Source organism: Podarcis raffonei, chromosome 11 (assembly GCF_027172205.1).
Source record: "Podarcis raffonei isolate rPodRaf1 chromosome 11, rPodRaf1.pri, whole genome shotgun sequence".
Lineage (NCBI taxonomy): Eukaryota > Metazoa > Chordata > Lepidosauria > Squamata > Lacertidae > Podarcis > Podarcis raffonei.
The window spans coordinates 13,256,614-13,282,749 of record NC_070612.1 but is presented as its reverse complement, the minus strand read 5'-3'; positions in this window follow the sequence as shown (position 1 = coordinate 13,282,749).

The window sequence follows — 26,136 nt, the reverse complement described above, 5'->3', positions numbered from 1 at the left end:
CTCACTGGAAGGACAGATCCTGGAGCTGTGGCTCCAATACTTTGGCCACCTCATGAGAAGAGAAGACTCCCTGGAAAAGACCCTGATGTTGGGAAACAATGAGGGCACAAGGAGAAGGGGACGACGGAGGACGAGATGGTTGGACAGTGTTCTCGAAGCTACTAACATGAGTTTGACCAAACTGTGGGAGGCAGTGGAAGACAGGAGTGTCTGGCGTGCTCTGGTCCATGGGGTCACGAAGAATTGGACATGACTAAATGACTAAACAACAACAACAACCTCAAATAGTTAATTCCAGACCCAAATAACAGGGAGAGTTATATCTTCTAACACACCCACAGAATCAGTCACATTAACCCAGCGCCCATCTTCCGTAAGGGTGCAAGCCACAGCAACCACAAGGCTCTTTATTATGGAGCTGATCACCTCTGATTCCCAAAATTACAGAACTTGACCATCCCAACTCCAATAAGCCTCAGCATGCCGTAGAATTATTTGTTTGCATGTGTTTGCTATTCTTGCAATACAGGCAACTCATGTCTTCTTCTAGGGTTCGGTTCCAGCCAGGGGTCCATGCATAAAAGTAAAATTGCATAAAGCCATGGAACTCCTGGAACTGCTCCCCCAAAACGAGGTGGGAGGGCTGCTTACCCAGTTTTGGGAAGGTGGCGCAAGGGCTCTGGCCACCTTCCCAAAGCCCTGTGTCTGTCTTGCTTTGGGAAGGTAGGATGCTGCCAGAGCCCTCACGCTGCCTCCCCGAAGCCCGTGATCGCAGCTTTGCTTGCATGGTGGTGAAAAAAATAAATGGAGATTGGGTTTCCTCTGCTCTGCATCCATCCATCCGTCCATCCATCGAGAGCCAGTGTGGTGTAGTGGTTAAGAGCGGTAGTCACGTAATCTGGGGAACCGGGTTCGCGTCTCCGCTCCTCCACATGCAGCTGCTGGGTGACCTTGGGCCAGTCACACTTCTTTGAAGTCTCTCAGCCCCACTCACCTCACAGAGTGTTTGTTGTGGGGGAGGAAGGGAAAGGAGATTGTTAGCCGCTTTGAGACTCCTGAAGGGGAGTGAAAGGCGGGATATCAAATCCAAACTCTTCTTCTTCTTCTTCATCCATCCATCCATCCATTTATCTATCTATCATCTATCTATCTATCTATCTATCTATCTATCTATCATCTATCTATCATCTATCTATCTATCTCTCTATCATCTATCGTCTATCGTCTATCACTTATCTATATCTATCTATCTATCTATCTATCTATCTATCTATCATCTATCTAATCTATCATCTATCTATCATCTATCTATCTATATCTATCATCTATCTATCTATCATCTATCCATCTATCTATCATCTATCTATCTATCATCTATCTCTATATTTATCATCTATCATCTATCTATATCTATATCTATATTTATCATCTATCTATCATCTATCATCTATCTATATTTATCATCTATATCATCTATCTATCTATCTATCATCTATCTATATCTATCTATAATTATCATCTATCTATCTCTATATTTATCATCTATCTATCATCTATCTATCTATCTATCTATCTATCTATCTATCTATCTTTATCATCTATCTCTATATTTATCATCTATCATCTATCATCTATCATCTATCTATCATCTATCTATCTATCTATCATCTATCTATCTATCTATCTATCTATCTATCATCTATCTATCTATCTATCTATCTATCTATCTATCTATCATCTATCTATCTATCTATCTATCTATCATCTATCTATCATCTATCTATCTATCTATCTATCTATCTATCTATCATCTATCTATATTTATCATCTATCTATCATCTCTCTCTCTCTCCTGTGATCAAATAAGTAAAATGAGCATAAGATACCAGTTACCTGTACTGGATTCATACCTTAGTGGCACTGGCATGCTTTCTGTTTAGGAGATTTATCACATTTCATGTCGTCCTTGCAGGTTACGCTGAAAGCATTCAAGTCCCGAATTTGGTTCAGAACCCAAACCTACAAGCTCAGTATTCCGTCCTCTGGACCATTCACAGTGTTGGTGATTAACACACATTATTTTGCAGTGATGCATTTATGAATTCGTTAGATGTTTTCCTTTTAATTGTGCCAAGCAGTTTAACCTATGACGTCTTTAGGTAGTTTAGATAGAACAATATATTATTTTTATTACATGGCAAAGTTCCATTTGAATGAAAACAGTGGCTGAGTCACTTAAAAAAAAATACAGATATGTGTTGTGGCATGAAATCTGTGCACCTGGAACAACTCCTCCGGAAAAATAATAATAATAAAGCTGAGTTTGAAAAGAGAAGATCATGACTCAGCTGCTGTTTTTGTTTGGGATTGTAATGGATCTGTAACATTCAACTGGAACATAATATTAACACAAAAAACAATTAGGCTATATTATATAGAAAGAAGTGCTGGTAAAAGTGGTTATGTGTGGATCAAAAGGCCAGTTAATAGTTTCAGTTTCTTTTGCTGATATATTCATATTTCTCCAAATCCTATAGATCAGCCCCAGGGAGTTATAGTCCAAAACAGGTTGGGGAACACTGCCATAGAGCTCCCTTCAAATACCTACTGCTAATCTACTTAAGTTCTTACGACCATCCATTCTATTCTTTTCTTTGCCATCAGACTATCAAACACATCCTTCACCTAAAGCACACTATTTTAATTGGGTTTGATCCATACTTAGTCATGCTTAGAGTAGGCCCACTGAAATCAACTTAAGCAAGTACACACTAAAAACATGACGAAGGCTGCAATTATGGCCCCACTCACCTGGGAGGAAGCCCCATTGAATTTATAGAATCATAGAATCATAGAGTTGGAAGAGACCATAAGGGCCATCGAGTCCAACCCCCTGCCAAGCAGGAAACACCATCAGAGCACTCCTGACATATAGTTGTCAAGCCTCTGCTTAAAGAACTCCAAAGAAGGAGACTCCACCACACTCCTTGGCAGCAAATTCCACTGTCGAACAGCTCTTACTGTCAGGAAGTTCTTCCTAATGTTTAGGTGGAATCTTCTTTCTCGTAGTTTGGATCCATTGCTCCGTGCCCGCTTCTCTGGAGCAGCAGAAAACAACCTTTCTCCCTCCTCTATGTGACATCCTTTTATATATTTGAACATGGCTATCATATCACCCCTTAACCTCCTCTTCTCCAGGCTAAACATGCCCAGCTCCCTTAGCCATTCCTCATAAGGCATCGTTTCCAGGCCTTTGACCATTTTGGCTGCCCTCCTCTGGACACGTTCCAGTTTGTCAGTGTCCTTCTTGAACTGTGGTGCACAGAACTGGACACAGTACTCCAGGTGAGGTCTGACCAGAACAGAATACAGTGGCACTATTACTTCCCTTGATCTAGATGCTATACTCCTATTGATGCAGCCCAGAATTGCATTGGCTTTTTTAGCTGCCGCGTCACACTGTTGGCTCATGTCATGTTTGTGGTCAACCAAGACTCCTAGATCCTTTTCACATGTACTGCTCTCAAGCCAGGTGTCACCCATCTTGTATTTGTGCCTCTCATTTTTTTTGCCCAAGTGCAATACTTTACATTTCTCCCTGTTAAAATTCATCTTGTTTGTTTTGGCCCAGTTCTCTAATCTGTCAAGGTCATTTTGAAGTGTGATCCTGTCCTCTGGGGTGTTAGCCACCCCTCCCAGTTTGGTGTCATCTGCAAATTTGATCAGGATGCCCTTGAGTCCATCATCCAAGTCGTTGATAAAGATGTTGAATAAGACTGGGCCCAAGACATGATTAGGAGTGGTGTGTAAGTCTGGATCCAACCCATTGGCTTTCCTTTCTATGATCACTCAGTTAAAGTGCATTCCTTTAACAGACAATGGGAAAGAGGCTACATGAGAGACTCTGGAGAGTTGTAGTCAGTCTTCAGTAGAGATCTTCTACATCATCTGCTGCCAAATTTTTATAAGTGGGGATGCCACAATTTGCACCAGTGACCTTCCGCATGCAGAACATGTGCTCTGTTACTGAGCTACAGTCCCATCATTTCATTTTTTATGGGAAGCTAGTCATTTTGTGGCAGGGGGATACTGGAAAATTGCAGGCTGGGGTGTTCTTTTTGGCATAGCATGCACCCTTTGAGTTGTTCTGGCTTGTAATAGGTTTGTGTCAATCTGAACTATGGGATGCGGGTGGCGCTATGGTCTAAACCACTGAGCCTCTTGGGCTTGCTAATCAGAAGGTTGGCGGTTCAAATACCCACGACGGGGTGAGCTCCCATTGCTCTATTCCAGCTTCTGCCAACCTCACAGTTCAAAAGCATGCCAGTGCATGCTGGCTTCCATCACAGTGTTCCGTTATGCCAGAAGTGGTTTAGTCCTGCTGGCCACATAACCCAGAAAGCTGTCTGTGGACAAACGCCAGCTCCCTCGGTCTGAAAGCGAGATGAGTGCCACAACCCCATAGTCACTTAACCATCCAGGGGTCCTTTACATTTACCTTTAACAACCTGAACTTATTTCCATAGTTTACCAATGTAGATCATGACAGGAGACCCTCCATGATAAACTTTGGTGACCCTGGTACAAGCCAGATTCCAGCCTCGCCTTCTGAAAGGCATTCAGACATAGCCTGAGCTAAAGATTAACACATGCAAATTTAGTTGTCAAATACTCAACTCCTCAATGGGAGCCATCCACAAGATGGTAAGGTGATTTGAAGGCAGATAGCAGACAAAAAGATATCCAGGTTTAGTCAATTGCTCAGTAGGATTGCTAGGATCACAGTCTTTCACCTTTTCGTTAAGCATGATGGGTGAAGTGAGAACTGGGCAGGAAACTCTGAAACTGTGTAAACTGTAGAAATCACCCATTCACAACCCCCTTCCCTTCTCCATCTCCTCCACTGAGGAATGGACAGGATCTCTGGGAAAGACAATAGAATTGCTCAACTCAAGGCCCATTCCCCTCTCTACTGGCATGCCTTGCCAGTAAGATATAAAGTGTGGGAATGTTCAGGGATGCAGGAGAGGATATATTGTTTGATTATATCCTTTCCAACTTGTGTTAACAAGTTCCACAAATTAGCAGAGTAACATTCCCCTTTTTAAACTTACAGCGGATGCTTTTGCTCAGGCTCGCTAAAGCCTCTATAATATGTTTTAAAGGTAATTCCCCTTTAGTCCTTCATAAAAAGATAAGACATGGCACAGTCTTCTATAAAAGTATAAAAAGAGTTTACTCACTTACATTCTGTTCACAATTGGATCCCAGAAGGCAGACTTAGCTTAGAAAAGTAATATACACCTGGAAACTATCACATAAAGAGACAGTCCCTTTGTCCTCTCTTGGCTGGAACCCAAGAGAGCATCTTTGGCTAAGCAGATGTTGCTCCTTCAACGAAAGTAGTCAGAGAGAGAGATGGCGGCCACTCCTATGCTTTTGTTACCTGCACAGGTGAGTCACATGCAGAGGAAGTCTTTCCCAGCTTAGGAGAAACAGGAAGTTCCGACTGGCTGGTCCAGACATCCCCTTTTATGCCCACTCTAGGGATGTTGTACTTGACTGCTCTTGTGTTTCATATCCCACATAAAGTCCCCCTTTGATTCAAAAGTTAGCTAGCTCTGTTATCTGTCTAACAGGGCAGAACTTACCCAACGCACACTTCTGTTTCGCTTTAAAGACAGGTAGACTTTCTTCCCCCTCCTCTTTTTTGCTTCTAGCGTGGATTTATGGAAAATTGTCATACCCATGTTTCCGTAGGTTTTTTAAAAATAGCAAGGATTCTCTCACTCTTTCCGCTGTTTTGTAGGAGCTGCTGCCTGCTTAAATTGTAATTTTGCATGTCTGAGACAGCATTTATATTTTCTGTCACTCCTATTTAGTATAATAAACTAAGTTTTCTTTATTCCTCTGTGTGAGAGCTTCTTGTGGGCATAGCATTGAGGGTAAAGCTCATACTCATAGACAAGTGTGTGTTATGACTCCAGCCAAAGATCCTAAACCTGTGTGTTTACATACTTGAGTGCTGGTTGCATACATGTGAGTCCAGGTACACACTTGCAAAAAGCTCAGGCCACTGCCTGTCTGCCTAGATATCATGCACTATGTTCACACTCACAAACTTTTCAGTGGAAACTTGTCTCCCTCATGCTAGGAAATCAGATGTGTTTCCCACATCCCCCACCCCACCCACAACTTAGGGGAGGAACGTTGCAAGAGAGCGTCAGCAAAACCACTTGATAGGTCTTCGCGGATAGATTTCAAGAAGGGTTAATTCAATTCTGCAGAAATGTTGACTGCATTACAGGCAAAATGAATGCAAGTTGCTACACAACTTGATTATCCTCGTATCTGTCTATATATAATAAAGGAGAACAATATGTTGGGAAAACATGCCTAGGGATTTACCAAATGCAATCATGGTGCAGAAGGCAAAATAGATATTCAGAGAATCACCTGCAGCCTTGCTTGGAAAATCAGAGCTAACGTTATATTTTTCCCCTATTTAATTATCCCTTCCATAACATCACTTAGACTTAGTCTCCTATCTCTGCAAATTAGTAGCACCATTATTATTAAAACCTGCTTAAGAATCTCAATCAGGGAAAACTACCACTTTGGTGCTGAATACATATAGGCATATATAATTGTGTGTGTTTGTGTGTGTGTGTGAAAAACAACCAGCAAAATATGATATAAATCAACCATACGGCTCCACGGCAAATATGTGGTTCAGCATTCAGTTTTTCCAAGTGGCGCAAAACTGCATTAAACTAGCAGTCACAGTTGTGAGCTTAGAGCCAGTTATTTACCCGGTGTGATGGCCTGGGATTCAGACTCGGAGGCTGAACCTGAGGAATCCCAGCCTGCACAGGAGTCCCCGCCTTCAGAACCAGCTGAGCCAGGGCTGGGGCTTGAGCCTGAAGGGTCCTCACCTGTGCTGGATCCTCAGGTGCAGGCACCAGCTGAGTCTGCTCTGGCTCCTGAGGTGATGGAGGACCCATTGCCTGCAGGTGCTCCAATCTCAGCCCTGTCAGGGGAAGCTGAGGTTGCCTCTGGGTCCTGTAACCCTCCAGCCTCTCCTGAGCTGCAGAGGCTCAGGCCAGAATGGCAGAGGGAACTAAGTTCCCGCAGGAGGAGTACTCGCCTCCAGGCCAGGAGAGACAAGTCACCTGTGGACCAGGGCTGCCCTATGCCTTGGGGCAGATAAAAGCCAGCCAGCCCCAGTCCCAGGTTGTGGGAACAACATTGTTGGTAGCCTGTTCCTGCCTGCACCCTGTCCTGCTCTTCTGCCAGAGTTCCTGACCTCACCCAAATCCCTGCCTTGGACCCAGCTTCAGCTTTGACGGACAGCCTCCATACTGCACCCTTGACCTCGGACTGGACTCGGACCTCACCGCATTGTTAACCCTTGGGACCAGCACACCCACACTTGCTTTAGTGGGGGGGAGGGAGTCATGATCTGGAGCAAGGATGTGAAAGCACATGTTCTACAGTGGGAATGTTCATCCCATCAGGAAAAACACCTGTATAGCTTCAACCATATCATGTCACATTATCCCACAGTGCCATCCTATGGGAGTCTGCAAAGATCTGCCAACACACAAGTACCGGTTGCAAGACCGTTGGCAGCTGACTGCAAACTGGAGGAGGTTTTACAACACCATCCTGTTTGTCAAGCATTTGTCCTGATGTGTTCATGTGGAGGTTAGACGACATTGCCAGCTAGTGGTTGTTTCCTTGCACTTTCCAGTGCAATTTCCCTTCCCTTTTCTTATCAGGCCCAGTTGCCCTGCAAGCAAAGTAAAAAAAGAAAAGAAAAGAGAAAGGCAGATAAATGTTTATGCATCAGCTAACAGCTGCCCGCACATGACAATCAGTTATAATTGAGGGCGGGGGCACTAATGTACCATCATTGGAGAATTAGATATTAAGGGTTTGGGAAGTAGTTCAAATGATAAAATTAGTCAACATAGTCAGGGTAGGCAAACCACATAATCGCTTTATTGAAAAATGGAGGGGTGGGTTGTTGTGTTTTTTTTAAATAAAAAAAAGTCATGTATCGGAACAATGAGATGCAAGATAATATAGAACCATGTACTTTTTTGGGAACATAATATTCATATATATGGAGTGAATGTGCAAACATTTCCCCCCTTGCCTCTTATTCAGTTCTATACTTTTGCCTATGTACTGTATGCAATGTATACTACTTATTTTTTTCTTAACGCACTATTATTTACCTTCCGCATTATTGCTGTTATTGAATAATAAAGTGCAAATGAGAGGAGGGGGCTATTTTGGGGGAGAAGGGCAGGAGATCTGGGGCCCAGGACAAATGCCCCAGGTGTCTCCCTCAACTCACCCCCACAAAACAGAATGTCCTGGTCAAGGATAAAGATTCTCAAGTGCTAGCAGCAGCTAGGCAGCTGGTGTTTTGAACGACATGTACGTATTTCCATGGTAGTCAGACTAGGGGGTTCCTTCCCCACCCCCACACCCTAGCATGACATGAGATGATCACAGCTTCAAAATACTGGAGAAGACCTGAGGAAGAGCACGTCTCCGTGTCTCTCATTCTCTTCCGAAACAAGCGATATTTACAGGGACCCTTCTCTGTGTAATTACACAATTATTAAAAAAACACAGTCATGAAGTGAGGGCTTTTATCAAGTCATTCAAATTAGAACCGTTTCATCTTAATCACTATCTACATGAATATGTATTTGCTTGGCTCTCTAACTGGGGTGGGGGGGGAGAGAGAAAGCTCATTAAATAATTTCTTTCTTTAAAATTTAACTACTGGGAACTTCTTCAGAGAATAATCGTTGTGGGTATAATTAGGATCTTTGTTTTTAGACGAAGAGGTATAAAGGCTGACTGAGAAAGAGGGAGAAATTGCGGGTCCAACGTTTGGTAGAGAGCAATTGGAAGACGGGGCAGCATGCTAAGAAGCCAGAATTGCAGAGCAAAATGGCGGCACATAGAAGGCAGATACTCAGTTCCTGCCTCTGTATCTGTGGGAGGAAATCAGAGGGCAAGGATGCCACCTATCCCACCATAGCTCTGCTCCTGAGCCCTTTAAAGAAGACTGGCACACAGAAATGGAAACTGAAGCTGCCCCCTGCACTTACTTACTCATTCACCTTTTTGGCCAGCATCACTGAAAGGGCCATGCTGTAAAGGGACCCCTGACCATTATGTCCAGTCGTGGATGACTCTGGGGTTGCGGTGCTCAGCTCGCTTTACTGGCCAAGGGAGCTGGTGTTTGTCCACAGAGAGTTTTTCTGGGTCATGTGGCCAGCATGACTAAGCCGCTTCTGGCGAAACGAGAGCAGCGCATGGAAACGCCGTTTACCTTCCCGCCGGAGTGGTACCTATTTATCTACTTGCACTTTGACATGCTTTTGAACTGCTAGGTTGGCAGGAGCTGGGACCGAGCAACGGGAGCTCACCCAGTCGCAGGGATTTGAACTGCCGACTGTCTGATCGGCAAGTCCTAGGCTCTGTGGTTTAACCCACAGCGCCACTTGCGTCCCTTTCGGGTGCAATTGGGGGGCATTAAATAAAAATAAGACGGTTGTGGAAGCATAAAGAAAGAAGAGAGGAGAAGAAAATTTAAAAAAAACCATTCATACATGTTTCATCTGTTGTGTAATGACACTGACCGCCAGGTCGGGTGCCATTGCGGGAAAGCAACAACGCTTCCCCTGGATCCAGTGATCATGCTGGAGGTTATGGGTTTTATTGGGGTTGGATGAATCCTTTTTGGCTTCACTCAGGTCTGGGAAGTGGATTGCAGCTTGCCTGCCTATTTGACCAATGGCAGGCGAGCTGTGGAGCTGGCCCCGCCCCTTCACTTAAAGAAGGTAGATTTCCAGGGGGCACCGAGTATTAATTTTTTTTTCCTGAAAAGGGAGAGGTCGGCCAAATAAGTTTGGGAACCTCTGTTCTAAACAGATTTTATAGATGCATATAATTTTAATTGTATCCATGTTTGATGATTGTTTTTTCTATGTTTTCAGTGAGAATTGTTTTTATCTGTAAGCCACCGAGTCCCAGCACAGGGGTAGTGTATATGAATTTATAACAATAACAGTGGCATGCAGTGAAATTTTTCATAGGGGAACAGCCAGGGCCAGAGGTGCCAGTTTGCGATGGGGGTGTGCATGATGCACACATGTTATCACAATGTTGCATGTGTGAACATCACACCTCCCTCCTTAGGAACCAATAGCAGTACTCTCCTATACGTATCTCCTCAGAAGTAAGTCCCCAAATATCTGAAATGTTGCCTCCTTCCACACAAACCCTCTTGGGTGTTCAGATTACCAGAGAGTCCCTTCTTTGTAGTTCTACCACCTTCGGAAGTTTCTGTGTGTGTGTGGCCCAGGGAAGGGCCTTCTCAGTGGCAGCCCTGAAGGTGTAGAACTCCCTCCTGACAGAGGTGGGTTTAGCACCTTCATTATATGATTTCCATCCTGTGCTGAAGACACATCTCTCAACTCTGAGGATGATAATAATATTAATAATAATAATATTTCACAGACAGCTCTTGTGAAAGAGGATTGTTCGAGGCAAGACTGATGCTCTGTGGGAAACAAAAGTCCAAAAACTTCTTTTTATTAGGTGTAAAGAAATGCAAGTGTCTTGAAAATGCATTTTGAAAGAAAGTTTCTAGTCCTATAGGTTGAACGATGAAGAAGCATCATTCAGATTGTTACTCCAAAGTTACAGGGAAGCAGGATCTTTGTGATGTTAATACTAACACTCAATAAAATAAAAGCTAAGGATTTTTAAATATATATTTTCTTTTTTTAAAAATCAAGAATAGGGATAAATGGATTACTTGTACTTCTCGATGCAGCTTTTGAATCAGCAACAAGCAAAATCAGACGTGATTATGCTTCCCCTCAGTCACATTTTGCCAATCAACCAGATTATTTAAAAAAAAAACACCAAAAAAAATGAGAGACTAAAAACCATCTTTTGAAGAAGAAGGAAAAAGATGAAGAAAATGAAGCAGAACAGAAATCTGGCAATCATTTGCAAATAATCTACTGGACTAGATGTAGAGTAAATTTAAATTACTGGAGATGGCACACTGAAAAATATATGCGCTGCTTCTACCATCCAATATCAACCATTCTGAAATTTTACTTCTCAGTATTAAACAGTGAAAGGGGACTGATTGCCAAATCCATAGAAGATGTTGACAGCACAGTACTGGCCTAAAAAATTAAAAAGTGAAAAAATAATAATCTCTGGGGTTGTTGCACTTCAAAGTCTGGAGCAATATTCAGACGTTATTCAGAACTTTCTAGAACTCTTTGTTTTCTTAATATTCTACAGTCAGCACCTCAGAGTAAGGCCTCATTCCCACCGTATATTTAAAATGCTATTACAGTCGTACCTTGGTTCTTGAACGCCTTGCGACTCAAATGTTTTGGCTCCTGAGCACCGCAAACCCAGAAGTAAGTGTTCCGGTTTGTGAACGTTTTTCAGAAGCCAAACGTCCGATGCAGCTTCTGAGGTTTTGGATTGTGTGCAGGAAGCTCTTTGAGCCAATTGGAAGCTGTGCCTTGGTTTTTGAATGTTTTTGGAAGTTGAAGGGACTTCCGGAATGGATTCTGTTCAAGAATCAAGGAACGACTATATGCCACTTTAAACAGCCATGGTTTCCCCCAAAGAATCCTGGGAGCTGTAGTTTGTTAAGGGTACAGAGAGATCCCCATTCACCTGCTGGAGATACTATCATTCCCAGGGAAGCATTCCCAAGCATTCCCAGAGAAGAGAGATTGATTGTTAAACTGCTCTGGATCTTTATCCATGCAAGCAACACAACACATTCAGGAGCAGACCTAAAGTTTATGTTTCAAGAGTTCAGCAGTCAGACAAGAATCTGATGGAAGCAACGAAGATGTCCCAACAGTTTCCACACCCTGCTCACCAAGCATTTTAAGGTAAGGCGTGGTGCGAACACTCCTGAGACTTTCTCACTTTGGGGGAATGTTGGGATTGCAACAGTGTGCTCGTTTGCAGTGGCTAGGTCTGCTTCCACCTACAGTTGCGACACCTGGTTCTGGGCAACAAGACTGTATCTTCCTGTTCTGGCCGCTTATCAGCACTGCCTCCTCCTGAGGTTACTCCCCCTTGGCTCCCCACAGTCTCCACTGAGGCTCTTCATCCCACCAGAAGATGAGGGAAGGAGCTGACACCCCTTCTCTCTCTTCAGAACAGGCTAATGTTGAGACACAACAGGGAGATTTCCTACTCCACCAGCTCTGATTCTTACAACAGTCATACCTCGAGTTACAGCTGCTTCAGGTTGTGTTTTTTCGGGTTACGGACCACCGAACCCCGGAAGTACCAGAACAGGTTACTTCTGGGTTTCGGCAGTCGCACATGCACAGAAGCGCTAAATCACGCTTTGCGCATGCGCAGAAGCGCCGAATCGCAACCCATGCGTGCGCAGACGTGCTGCTGCAGATTGCGAACACTGCGGGTTGCAAACGTACATCCTGCACGGATCACGTTTGCAACCCGAGCGTCCACTGTATTCAGGCCCCACTCTGTTTCCTCCTCCTCCTCTGGTGCCAGGGCTCTCCAATCCAGACCTGATCCTGACCAAACACTGCAGGGCTTGCGACAAGAGGAGACATTCCGTTGTGCGAGCGGAGGTCGTTCCACTTGTGCAATGACTTCGTTGCATCCTTCTAGTGTCTCTAAGAAGCTTGGCCTGTTTTTGTATCTCAGACACAGCCCTGCGTAACCCTTGAAATCTCCGAAGCAAATTAGGAACCTAATGGCAAATCCTGTATCATAAATCTGCTTTAAAATCCTCTCATTTGCTATTTGGAAACAAACTATGCAGCTCAGAAGGGGGTGGGCGGGAACAGAGCTTAAAGCAACAAAACCACAAAGCCCCTATCAAAGCTGGATAATCTTCCATCACCATCAAGAATTTTCTGTTAGCAACAATAGATGTTAAATTTAGCCACGGAATAGCTAGTTAATCAACCTGCTAATGCACACTTATTTCTGACACATCTAGTTGAACCAAACATTTTTCACCTAAGCAGTGTCAAGCTGTATTCAAAGATTATGTGTTATAAACAATGTCTGTTTGCATTTTATTTTGTGCGACAGTATGGTTTATTCTTTGCACAGGTGCTCAGCTGAGGAGTGGTACATGGAAGGGGAAATTAATTAACAGATTGAGGAATACGAAAAGAGCCGGATATTCTCACTGTGGTACGATATTGACGTCTGCACCCACCAAACTCCCTCTCTCCAGGTTCAGAAATGTTATAATCATCTCTGAATATGTCAGGAGTGTGGAGGCTTACTGGGGAAAAACCCAGCTTAGTGTTCAAAACATGGATTTAAGCATGGTCTGGTGGCTTATTGAGGGGAAACCCAGGCTACTGTCCAAAAAACAGGATTTAGGTATATGGTCTGGTGGCTCCACTCTGCTGTTAATTCGAACAGGGGGACTGATCACTTCTGGAATGTGGCCAAGCGTCACGAGAGGTGTCATCCACTACTCAAGGTTATAGCGCTGGGAAGGGTGGAGGACAGACACAAGAAGATGGAGAAGTTGGATTGGTTGAGGAGCAACAGGATGAGGCCTTAGGCAGAGGCAGCCAGATGAAAGAGAGAATGGAACCTGGGCAGGCGTATTCAGATCAAGGAAACTGGACTTCCCTCCTCTGTGTGAAAATGAGGTCCTTGACTTGCACCAATGGGCACGGGAGCTATATAACATGGTATGATCAAAGCCTGAAACCAGCTTGGATCATTTATTTATTTATTGTAAGCTACGTCAGCAGAGGATAAGGGAGAGCATGCCAATTATGAAAGATGTAAGCATAATCCACAAAGGATATTGAAAGAAAATCAAAGGAACATTAATCTTACAGAAGGCAAAATATAAGAACAGTGAATGCAAAGGCGGCAGCAGTGGTGGAATGGGATTATGATGCCCTGATTACGTGGGGAAACAAAATGTGAAACATTCTGCATTAAAGCATCAGGTAAAATGGTTATTACGTGCTTGGCATACACAAGGCAGGGATGGAAGAATCTGTCAAATTCAGTTTCTTTCTGTTTCTCATTTCCCAATCTTATATTCAGTTCTCTATATTTCTGCAGCAATTTGCGTTTTGTTTTTTTTACAAAAAAGATCTGTGTAAAAATTCATAAGCAATTTAGTGCAACTTTCTTCTGAATAACACTAAATGCAGTTTTGACCAATAGTGACCAAAGCAATTTGCCGAAGCAGAATTCATTTTTCTGTATTATTTTCACTAATATATGCATGATTATGCACACACTCTCCAAACTCATGCATTTTTGTACACATTATTGGTTGAAGGTTTGGAGAAGTGTGAATCTCAAAGGGCAGCTGTGTTTCCATTTACGTATTGCTTTGAGAAGTATAAATCAGGTTGTTTATCATTGAAACACAGATTTAATTGAATTTCTCCTCCACCCCTAGCTGAAGATCCCAGGTTGAACCCCTGGTGTCTCCAGATAGGGCTAAGAAAGACCTGTGTGTCTGAAACCCTGGGAAGCCACTACCAGTCAGTGTAGACAGTTGTGAGCCAGGTGGACTACAGGAGGCAGTGAGAGATTTTACTTTCTTGGGCTCCATGATCACTGCAGATGGTGACAGCAGTCACGAAATTAAAAGACGCCTGCTTCTTGGGAGAAAAGCAATGACAAACTCAGTATCTTAAAAAGCAGAGACATCCGCTTGCCAACAAAGGTCCGTATATGGTTTTCCCAGTAGTGTTGTATGGAAGTGAGAGCTGGACCATAAAGAAGGCTGATCGCCGAAGAATTGATGCTTTTGAATTATGGTGCTGGAGGAGACTCTTGAGAGTCCCATGGACTGCAAGAAGATCAAACCTATCCATTCTGAAGGAAATCAGCCCTGAGTGCTCACTGGAAGGACAGATCCTGAAGCTGAGGCTCCATTACTTTGGCCACCTCATGAGAAGAGAAGACTCCCTGGAAAAGACCCTGATGTTGGGAAGGATGGAGGGCACAAGGAGAAGGGGACAACAGAGGACGAGATGGTTGGACAGTGTTCTCGAAGCTACTAGCATGAGTTTGACCAAACTGCGGGAGGCAGTGGAAGACAGGAGTGCCTGGCGTGCTCTGGTCCATGGGGTCACGAAGAGTCAGACACGACTAAATGACTAAACAACAAGTCTCCTCTTCCCATGCATTAGTGGGCAAATCCAATGGATTCCAAGAGGAGAGTGGCAATACTGAATTTTGTCCTATGTAATTTTTGTGTTTGGCTTATATTCAGGTAAATATAAAGACAAAGGACCCCTGGACTGTTAAGTCTAGTCAAATTCGACTATAGGGTGTAAAGTGTAGGTGGGTTCCCACAAGGCAAGACATAGTGATAACAGCAAGAACCTTTATTGAACTACAGAACTGAACAACAGGGACAAAGCAACTGCTTATATACATTTCTGAAGGCCTGGGCCACTCCCACTCCCAACGTGATTGGCTGTCTAAACTTCCAAGCTGCAAATCATAACTCAGAGTTTAAGGGCCAATGGCAGAGGCTCAAATCCTGAAATGTTCTGTGATTGGATATCATGTATCAAATTAGAACACAGGAGCTCAGAATCCTTAGTCCAGACTCAAGCTCAGACTAACACAGACCACCGAATACATAACATGGTGTGGCGCTCATCTCCGTTTTCAGGCCAAAGGAGCTGGCATTTGTCCACAGACATTTTTCCGGGTCATGTGGCCTGCATGACTAAACCACTTCTGGCACAGGGAACACAATGACGAGTGCCAGAGTGCACGGAAACACCATTACTTTCCCGCTGCAGTGGTACCTATTTATCTACCTGCGCTGGTGTGCTCTTGAACTGTTAGGACATAGCATGAAGCTGATCATTCCATCAGTGCAAGGATCTCCCTTGCTCAGTGAACAATCTCTCCCTCTCATCTCCCCATACACCTCCTAGATCTGGAAGTTTCCTAACCCTCCGGAGCAGATTTGGGGAATAAAATACGGTGACGTCCCTTTGGACTTTGCTAGGACAACTATTTAATTTAACGCCACATCTTGTCTTTGTTTTTAATATCTTGCCAGTCACTTTGGGCAAGTCCTTTGGAGAGGAAAGGTGGGATGTAAATTTTTGCATTGGCAAACTTTGATTAGGATGTGTATGTGTGTACTATATTGCATTGGGGAGGGAGAACACCCCCGCCCCAGAAAGGTCTTCTACATTTAAAAATAAATAAAATCTGGAGATGAATCATAGGCAATTAACAGGAGCAATTCTAATTAACTGAAATAATTAAAAAACTAATAATGTTTAACATTATTGTTTTATGCAACAGCATTAAGCTTTAACAGCCTAGCAACACATCAGTACTTCATTTGTAGAGCCACCAAGTACATTATTTATACTTGGTTTCTTTGGTAACCAAATTGACAAAAAAGAACAGCAATGAGGGTTCCTAAATTGTGGCACCATATAGCTTCATCACTTATGCCATTGGCAGTAAATGTAATGTCTGTATAATTTCCTTTTAATTATCAGCTAATGAAATTTACATTCATCAGGGTAAAACTGAAGTACGCTCATTCAGCTTCCAATCACCTGTCCAGATTCCCATTCAGTTAGCGAGTTGTTGGATTCTTTTATGTCTTTGTCTAATATAAATGTCAAACTGAGAAAGATGGCATTCATACTGCTTTGATTATTAATATGCAGATGAATATTGATTATTGTTCTCCACCTTTCCATAACCTTTCGTGTGTGTGTGTGTGTGTGTGTGTGTGTGTGTGTGTGTGTGTAAATCCAAACAGGCATCTTGCAGAGACTTGGCTACTGGGTTTTTAATTTTTTGGCATTAAGCTCTAAGGATTTCAAACGGAATTAATTTTGTAAACTTTAATTGCAGAATAATCTCTGCCATTCCCTTATCTCCTGATTTATTACAGGCATTTATTCCTAGTTTGAAAAATCCTCATCAGTTTCCTAGGGAATTAATTTAGATTTCCAAAAAAGAAAAGAAACGAAAAAGAGAGAAAAATGGGAAAGGAGAAAAAGGAAATTGCTTCTGGATTCAAATTAAGAGGCTAATTACAATAATTATCTCATGAAACGATAGAGAAACTTTGTGCATATGAGCTTAATCATTTTGGGAAGGAAGAAGAAGAAGATCCATCTTTCACATTAAACTTCATGGAGGAGCAAAAGTTTTTTGTTTGTTTTTTACAGTTTATCATAAATCATGATCTTTCCCCTTCTGTGTTCCAAAACACATGGGGAGTCATGAGTGTAAGGGGGCTTCAGAATATAACCCTTCAACTCCTGAAGGACGATCAAGGATGAAAGTAATAGCAATACCTACAATTTATATGGCGGTTTCTATGCTGCAAGTCTCACAACAACCTTGCAAGGTACTGTTTGTGGATCGAGGGCCCGACCCCCGCTATGTGAAATAAACACACAAGGACACGTGATATAAGGTTAATGGGCAAGAAAAGGCCACAACTTTATTGATTACAGCAGTGAAAAGGTATTAGCTTAGGCATTGGATGACTATAGGAGGTGGGTTTATTCAACAGTAGGTGGAGCCTGTTGATGCCAATCCAACTATAGGCTCACCCCCTGATGTCACCGAGGGTCGTGCCATGGCCTCCCGCCAAGCAGGCATCGGACGGAATACACGACCGCCAGATTCCTTTAACGGAATAACCCACGGTAGATAGCATAGGCGATGGCCACACCTAGCCCTTGACACACATGAATCCAATGCCTAACCTACCCACCAATACCACAAAAGTTGTGACGATTGCTACGAGGTAGGCGAAAAAACCAAAAAGCCTAATGCCAAATGGAAAAATTCCTACCAGGCCCCCCAGACAACCGGGGCGACCAACCTAAGGTCCATAGCAAGGCCAAAAAACCTAGACCCTGAGCTAAATGGGAGTGGAGGGTGGGTGACTCGCTGCGGGACGACGACGACTGAGGACGAGGCGGAGCTGGAGCCGCAGCATTAAGCTGCTAAACACGCCCCCCGGAGACACCTGGTTGGCTGCCTCCGGTGGGCGTGGGCACCAGCCAGGTGAGGAGGGGCGGGGGCTAAGGCCCCCGGCCAGGGGCGGAGCTCGGGCTCCCGCCCACAACCACTCCCCTCTCTTCCAGGGAGGAGAGTCTTTGAAGTGTAGGTGGGTTCCCACAAGGCAAGACACAGTGATAACAGCAAGAATCTTTATTGAACTAACAAAACTGGACAACAGGGGCAAAGCAACTGCTTATATACATTTCTGAAGGCCTGGGCCACTCCCACCCCCAACGAGATTGGCTGTCTAAACTTCCAAGCTGCAAATCATAACTCAGAGTTTAAGGGCCAATGGTAGAGGCCCAAATCCTGAAATAATAATAATAATAATAATAATAATAATAATAATAATAATAATAAATTTTATTTATATCCCGCCCTCCCCAGCCGAAGCCGGGCTCAGGGCGGCTAACAACAATAAAACAATACAAAAGTACAACACAAACAACACTCTAAAATCATTCATTATAAAATTAATTAAATTCAAGCCACTGGCCACCATTGGGCCAGAGCTCCGCGAAGATTGCCGAGGGAGGGAGTCAGGCTGTGCCCTGGCCAAAGGCCTGGCGGAACAGCTCTGTCTTGCAGGCCCTGCGGAAAGATGTCAAGTCCCGCAGGGCCCTAGTCTCTTGTGACAGAGTGTTCCACCAGGTCGGAGCCACAGCCGAAAAAGCCTGGCTCTAGTTGAGGCCAGCCTAACTTCTCTGTGGCCTGGGACCTTCAAGATGTTTTTATTTGAAGACCGTAAGTTTCTCTGTGGGGCATACCAGGAGAGGCGGTCCCGTAGGTACGAGGGTCCTAGGCCGTATAGGGCTTTAAAGGTTAAAACCAGCACCTTAAACCTGATCCTGTACTCCACCGGGAGCCAGTGCAGTTGATATAGCACTGGATGAATGTGATCTCGCAGCGAAGACCCCGTAAGGAGTCTCGCTGCAGCATTCTGCACCCGCTGGAGTTTCTGGGTCAGTCTTAAGGGCAGCCCCACGTAGAGCGAGTTACAATAATCCAGTCTGGAGGTGACCGTCGCGTGGATCACAGTGGCTAGGTCAGGGCGAGAGAGGTAAGGAGCCAACTGCTTAGCTTGGCGGAGATGGAAAAATGCCGAAATGTTCTGTGATTGGATATCATGTATCGAATCAGAACACAGGAGCTCAGATTCCTTAGTCCGGACTGAAGCTCAGGCAAACACAGACCACTGAATACATAACACTGTTATTCCCCATATTGCTGCTTCCTAGCAACAGCCACTGGTAACCATTTGTTGTTTAGTCGTTTAGTCATGTCCGACTCTTCGTGACCCCATGGACCAGAGCACGCCAGGTACTTCTGTCTTCCACTGCCTCTCGCAGTTTGGTCAAACTCATGCTGGTAGCTTCGAGAACACTGTCCAGCCATCTCGTCCTCTGTCGTCCCCTTCTCCTTGTGTCCTCCATCTTTCCCAACATCAGGGTCTTTTCCAGGGAGTCTTCTCTTCTCATGAGGTGGCCAAGGTATTGGAGCCTCAGCTTCAGGATCTGTCCTTTCAGTGAGCACTCAGGGCTGATTTCCTTCAGAATGGATAGGTTTGATCTTCTTGCAGTCCATGGGACTCTCAAGAGTCTCCTCCAGCACCATAATTCAAAAGCATCAATTCTTCGGGGATCATCCTTCTTTATGGTCCAGCTTTCACTTTCATAACTGGTAACCATATTTCGGCTCAATTACTGTTCAGATGTGGTAGTTTATTCCACTCACACATAAGCTGCCTCTGGGCTTGCCACTCACGAACATTTCTTGAGCTTCTTCAGAGAGGCATATGCTCCTCACGCTTGGAGAAGCATGGCCTTAAAGGAATTAACATTTGTTTTGTTGCACTTGCTCCGAATGCAGTATCTGCTATGTGTGTTCAGGCCCACTAAGCAGCTTTTTCTGTCGCAACATGAAATTCATTTCGTGTGGCTATCAGAACTATTTAAGCTCCACAGTCTGGACCGTGGAAGTTACAAGCCTGCAGAGAAACTCATTTTATTCCTGCTGAGGCACCTGCTCCCATTACTGAACTAAGGCAAAGTTCTTAGATGTTCCGACAAACATACATCTCATGCTCAGCGAAAGGGAGAGGGCTATTTGCTGCTAGTTTCCCCTGGCTGTTTTATTTGGACTTGTGACAAGGCTACTGCTTTTGTTACAAATATTATGCTATATCAAAAGAAAGAGATGGGCTAGAAAGTAGAGTCGAGCAACCATATGCCAAGGTCACTCATCCAAATGAATATGATGCTCCTAGTTAGAACAAATTACACATGGGTCAGAATAAAAATGGGCTGGAGACTTGGTACCACTTGACCAAAGAGCTGGTTCCAATTCCAGGGAAGAGCTCGGATGGCGAAGGGAAAGAATGTCAAATTCATGACTAAGTTTATTTTACGAGTGCATGAAACAGAAGGCAAAAACTTTAACTGTGATCTTGGCTGTGCAAGCAGAATTTGCTTGCTCACAAGTGCCGCACCTTTCATCCCAAAGGAAAGAGTGTGTGGACATTCTTTTGCATACATGCATGCATCCACTCCTCCCATTGAAATCAATGGGGCAATGCAATAAGAGTGTGCAGTGGAGCACATGTTGGACTCTAAACCCAAAATATCTGGTTTTCATGATCTAAAAGTAAGCTCGAACATTAATATACCCATGCCTTTTGCAAATAGGAAAAAAAAATATCAATGCTATCTGCTATTGTATTAGGTTCTGAGGCTTAGAAACAAGGCAACGGAACACTCTTATATAAGGTCAGATCATTTGTTGTTTTAGACCACAACTGTCTAATCAGAATGGCAGCAAATCTCCAGGGTGTCTTTCTGGCTCCATTTAACTGGAAATGCTAGGGACTGACCTGAGAGATTCTACCTGCAAAGCTTCTCTTAGGCACAAGTTGTTCTGCACCTATGCTAGGACTGAACTGAAACCACCTGTGTTGTATCAGCTCCATTTATGTTTAAAGGGGCTGCTGCTGCTGCTGCAAAGGTTAATAGATTAATCTATTATATAAACCAATTCTAAAACTTTTGATCATCAAAAAAGATGCCAGAATTAACTGGACAGCAGACTTGAAATAATAGTTTGAATCCATATTATTATAAGGGAGAATGCCTGTATCCAAGGTGATGTCTGCTACAGTGGGCGTCATCTCAAAGCAACAAGAGAGGAAACTTTTTTGTTTTGACACTTTATTTATGCAATTTGATCATATGCAAATGCATGCAAATTTAATTGATCAATTAATTGAGCAAACCACATATGATTAATCAGCTAATATTGCTTTAATCAGGTGACAGTCGTGGTGAAACACAGGCAAGTACAGCTGCCTGTTATTTGCAGGATCAGCTGGGAGCCCTTGAACGTTTTAGGAGTTGCTGGCCCTTTTTCAACTCACTTCATCCTTTGAACATTGGGGCAAATCGGAGAGTGAAATGGTTGTTATGCCATAATAATTAGTTGCCATCTCTGTCCACAGCCTGCAAATAAAAAAGGCTGTGCCTTCCTGTTTACTTTAAATTCCCCCTGCACTTCAGAAAAACCAGCATTAGGTGGCAGTGCATTGTCACATTACTCTCTGAGCAAGAACAGTTTGCAGGTGCAGCTTTGATAAAGAACCAGAGTAGCAATCACTCATGTCTGTCCCTCACTGTTGCCTGACATACAGGATCATTATAGGTACTTCAGAGACTGACTGGCATGCTGAGTGTCCAGGAAAGCCTCCCACCCAGGCACAGAATTTTCAGAATAAAATATAATAATAAAAAACCCCAGCAGTGTTTCTTTCCCCATACAATTCCCTCTGAGAGTAATGGAATACAATCAAGTCCTATAAATTCCAAGGGGCTTCTCCGTATTTGCATTCAAACTATGAATGACTAATTCAGGGGTCAGCAAACTTTTTCAGCAGGGGGCTGGTCCACTGTCCCTCAGACCTTGGGGGGGGGACTATATTTTTTTTGGGGAAATGAACAAATTCCTATGCCCCACAAATAACCCAGAGATGAATTTTAAATAAAAGGACACATTCTATTTATGTAAAAACACTGATTCCCGGACTGTCCACGGGCTGGATTTAGAAGGCGATTGGGCCAGATCCGGCCCCCTGGCCTTAGTTTGCCTACCCATGGACTAATTTTTTAACAGTTTGGTTTTTTAAAAGACCAGAGGCAGTGAACTTTTTCTGATCCATATCTCCCCATTCCTTGGGGGTCAAAGCTGGGCAAGAGGTGCCAGGGTTCAAGAAGGAGGTGTGAGGGCTCTGGCATGGGCCTAGAGCCCTCCCTCCCATGCCCAAAGTCTGGTAAGTTGCTTGCCCAGCTTTGGGAAGGAGGAAAGATGACTTTAGGACCCTGTCAGAGCCATCACAGCTCCTTCCCAAAGTCAGGCAACTGGGCTTTGAGAAAGTGGACCTCCTCAGCTTCATACCCAGTGTGGCCACACTGCCCGCATTGCCTTAAAACTGCCTCTGGCGGTTCTTCAGTCTTGGACCCACAGATGTTGTTGGACTACAATTTTCATCATCCTTGATCACTGGCTAAGCTGGTTGTGGGTGATGGGAGTTGTAGTCCAACAGCATCTGGGGACCCAAAGTTGAAGAACACTGGCCTACACCTTGGGGATCCTATGACCCTCAAGATGCTGTTGGACTCCAAGTCCCATAAATTCCCATCAGCATTTTCAGGGACGATGGAAACTGTTGTCTAACAACATCGGGAGAGCTCAGGTTCCCCATCTCTGATTCTATATCTTATTGTGCTCAGATATGAAGTATATTTACAGAGTTTTATTTTTATCTTCAGAACTCCACATCAGTAGACTTTAATTTATTTGATCCTAATGAGTACCAAAGTACCAAGGTCTTTGCAGTCATGTTGCCATCAATGAAATCAAAGCAATATACGCAAACAGGTTAACAAAACCTGTACAACTGTATGCTATAAGAGATACAGAAGATTTTGGCTTTGAAAGCTTTAGTATTTGAGCTTCTGCCCTACTGAAACCTAGAAGGCTATGATTCATGCTGGCTTTAAGCTACTTCGTCAAAGAGAACTACCATAATACCATTTCGATAAATGGAGTTGGTTCAGTGAGAAGGAATTATAAAAATTTCACAATTGAATTTATAGCAACTGGTGGTGCTCGATGACGAAAGACGATAATTATCATGGCTTTTGCTACGATTTTATGATTTGGGGAAGGCAGGGTGATTTAACAGCTTGTATTTGCAAATGTAGATTCTAAAAGAGCAGCTGTAGGAAGGGAAGAACAAAATTGATGTGCGCCACCGACTGGCCCAATGGGAAGGAGGCAGAATTGAACAGAAGGGAATCTAATGACTGTTTCCACATAGAAGTCATTGATTCGTGAAGCCATTCAAGTGCCAAATGATTGGCTTGGGGAATTTGTTATTCATGTATAGTTAATGTTTTCTGAAGCAAAACCGCAGCTTGTATCTAAAGGCAGCCGATTAAATGGGCTTTAAAGATATAATAGCTACAAAATCTTAACTGTTGAAGGCTACACGTACCTTAGAGATGACCTCCTTTCCTATTTCTCCAGGACAGGTAGAATTGCATCCTCAGACCCATTTTCAGTAGAGCAAAGCTTGAGGCTACCTTTCCTCTTAGCCTAGCCCCCCCCCTTATTATTGTCCTTGGCATCCGTCTGTCCCGAGAGCCAATGAACTCCAAAGTGATGTCCCTGGGACACAAGCCTGGGTAGTGTGGCCATGCATAAACTTTGATACTGTTATTCTCCTATATGCATGCAACTTTAATTTGCTGCAATTAATGGCTAGTTTTCTATGTAAGCAACACAACATGATTCACCAAGCTGAGTGCAGCCCACCAAGTTCCTGCAAACCATGCTCTCTCTCACTGACCTCCACTGCCCAGCGCTTTCTCCTCACACTGTACTTTGCAGCGCCACCTACTGGCGGCACATGAACTGCAGCGTGATAACATTTTTTCTTTCAGAAATATTATATAGCAAGATATAAGTAGATCTAGAAACAGAATAAGAGATAGAGATAGATGGATGCAGCTGCAAAAGAGCACATGCTGATATGGTCCTATGATGGCTTATTTTTATACAAGAACATAATCCAGTCCAGCATTCTGTTCCTTAGCCAATAAGATGCCTTTAGGAAGCCCATAAGCAGGACATGAGCAAAATTGCTTTCTCCTGTTTTTCCTCAATGACTGGTATTCAGAGGCTTACTGCCTCTGATTTTGGAGTAGCACATATCAACCATGACTAGTAGCCATCAATAGCCTTAACCACCATGCAGGTGTATAATTCCTCTTTAAAGCTATCTACTGTCACCACCATTTATGGACGGATGCGGGTGGCGCTGTGGATTAAACCACAGAGCCTAGGACTTGCTGATCAGAAGGTCGGCGGTTCGAATCCCTGTGACAGGGTGAGCTCCCGTTGCTTGGTCCCTGCTCCTGCCAACCTAGCAGTTCGAAAGCATGCCAAAGTGCAAGCAGATAAATAGGTACCGCTCCGGCAGGAAGGTAAACGGTGTTTCCATGCGCTGCTCTGGTTTGCCAGAAGCGGCTTAGTCATGCTGGCCACATGACCCGGAAGCTGTATGCTGGCTCCCTCGGCCAGTAAAGCGAGATGAGCACCACAACCCCAGAGTTGGCCACAACTGGACTGAATGGTCAGGGGTCCCTTTACCTTTACCATCACCACATGTGGTTGTGAATTCCAGTGTTGACTATGTGCTGTGTGAAGAAGCATTCCACCCACCCACCCCCAGCCCTGAATCTTCTATCATTCTTCTCTTCTTTCCTTACAGACAGAATCTTTTCTGAAGTCTCACCAGTCCTGCTGATTGGCCAAAATGCCAATAGATCCAGGATTCCTTGCATACAGAGGGGAGCGCCCGTCCACACTGTGGAAAGGCAGGCATAAATTCAACAGATTTCTCCTCCACCTGTATCTCAGCCAATCTGCCACTGTTACTGCAAATAAGAAAACCTAGAAGTTTAACCTTATCATAGTTGCACTAAGCTGGACAAGCAAATGAAAGGTCCATCAATCACGCACCCTTGTCATGTTTTCTTCCACTGACAAGCACAGGAATTAGTTTCAACCAGGCAGGCCTGGGAAGCAGATGGAATCTTCCTCCCTTGAGGGAGAACAGGTGTCAAACAACATATAACTGCTATTTAGCATACCTTGTGTTTCTTTACTCATGCTATGCCACAAACTAAATATAGATATTTTTGTTCCAAGATTTTCTTCTCATAATGTTGCAAAACAGCCCTTTCTCCAGTATGCTCCAATTTGTTTCGCAGGTGGGAATGGAGTTAAATTATAGTGTCAGCTGTAGAGCTTACACTGTCACAGTAGGTCAATCTGGCATCCTTTGGATGTGTTGAACTATAACTCCCATCCGCCCTAGACAGCACAGCTCTAACTTCGTTGTTATAGGTTAATGCTCTGCATTTTACAGCTCTAGATTCACACTATCTACTTTTAAGGGTGTGGTGTTTCCAATGCAGCAGTCAATATAAGGAATTAAGGCCGGGGCAAACTGAAACCTCTTATCTACCATACCGATTTTGCATACCTGTCCTTTTTGCATGCATGCATCCTGATAACAAGAGTTCAGCTTTTGTCAACAGACTCCTTCAGCCCTGCTTGTGCTACTTACATGACAATTTATTTATTTATTTTTATCTTATGCAAAAGGGGGGAAAGAGAGACATTGTAAGGATCAAGCTGACATGCTGTATCATTAAAGCAATAAATTAATTACAAGGCTTCCCTGGTGACTTTTAAACACTTGAGGCAAATTAGTTGCTACAATGCAATTTAAGCAGCCAGTGTCCTGAATATGCAAACAGTGCAAGCCTACGCATGTCTACTCAGAAGTAACTCCCACTTAGTTCAACTGGACTTACTCTCATGTAAGATTGCATTCTGAGCACAATTATTCCCCTCAGAGAATTCTGGGAACTGTAATCTCACAGGGTTACAATTCCCAGTAGCCCC